Genomic DNA, 1201 nt, shown 5'->3' on the forward strand with positions numbered 1-1201 from the left:
TCTAGGAGATTGTTGTTGTGAAGTGCCGTCGAGTCGGTTCCGACCCATAGCGACCCTGTACAGGGTTTCCGAGGGTGTAAATCTTTACGGAAGTAGAAAGCCTCATCTTTCTCCCGCGGAGCAGCCGGTAGTTTCGAACCGCTGACCTTAAGGTTTGCAGCCCGATTCGCAACCACTATGCTACCAGAGATCCTTGTTCTAGGAGTAGGAAATGAAAAAATTTAAATAAGAATACAGCCATTAAGGCCATGGGCAAGCTGTTTTGGCTTCAACGGTGGGGAGGGAAAGTGGGAGGTGTCATGGAAAGTGGGGAAGTGGGACTGCAGGAGGGGCTTTTTGGAGACAAGAGTAAAAACTGTTTGTGGTGGGCCATGTGGCGCATCTACTTGTGTCTTCTGGGTTGGGTGCCTGATTTTGCAAAATCATATAAAAAAAACCTCACTCTCACTAAAATGAGTACAGACTGGATTACTTGAGTGTTTGTCCGTCTGTTTCAGTCTGCCACAGTCTTGTTTTGACTGATGATATGGAGCTTTTCCACCTTCTCATCTCATAGATGTAGTGAATTTCTTCGTGGGAGGTCCATGTGTATAGTACTTTATGTTGTTTTAAAAGGGTATTTAAAAAATTCTATCATGTGATCTCTAGTATCATTTCTATCAGCAAGGCCATATTTTCCAAACTCTGATCCTTCCTCTTTGTTTCCAACCTTTGCATTGGAATCCCCAGTAATTATCAACACACCTTGATAGCATGTTTGATCAATTTGAGCTAGAAAGAGTTGGTAGAATTCTTCAATTACATCATCATTGGCTTTAGTAGTTGGTACATAAATTTGGTATCAGTTGGTCTGTCTTCCTTTTTGTTGTCGCTAGGTGACATCAAGTCATACATGTACAACATAACAAAACACTGCCAGGTCCTGGGCCAACCTCACAAGTGTTGTTACGTTTGATTTCATAGCTGTTGCCTCTGTGTCAATTCATCTCCTTGGGGGTCATCCTCTTTTTCTCTGACCCCCCACTTTACCAAATATAATAATCCTTCTCCAGTGACTGCTCCCTCCTGATAATATGTCAAAAGTATGTGAGACCAAGTCTGGCCATCCGGCCTCCAAGGAGCACTCTGGCTGCACTTCTTCCAACACAGATCTGTTTGTGCTTTTGGCAGCCCATGGTACTTTTAATATTCTCCTCCAGCA

Source organism: Chrysochloris asiatica, unplaced genomic scaffold (assembly GCF_000296735.1).
Source record: "Chrysochloris asiatica unplaced genomic scaffold, ChrAsi1.0 scaffold00409, whole genome shotgun sequence".
Classification (NCBI taxonomy): Eukaryota; Metazoa; Chordata; class Mammalia; order Afrosoricida; family Chrysochloridae; genus Chrysochloris; species Chrysochloris asiatica.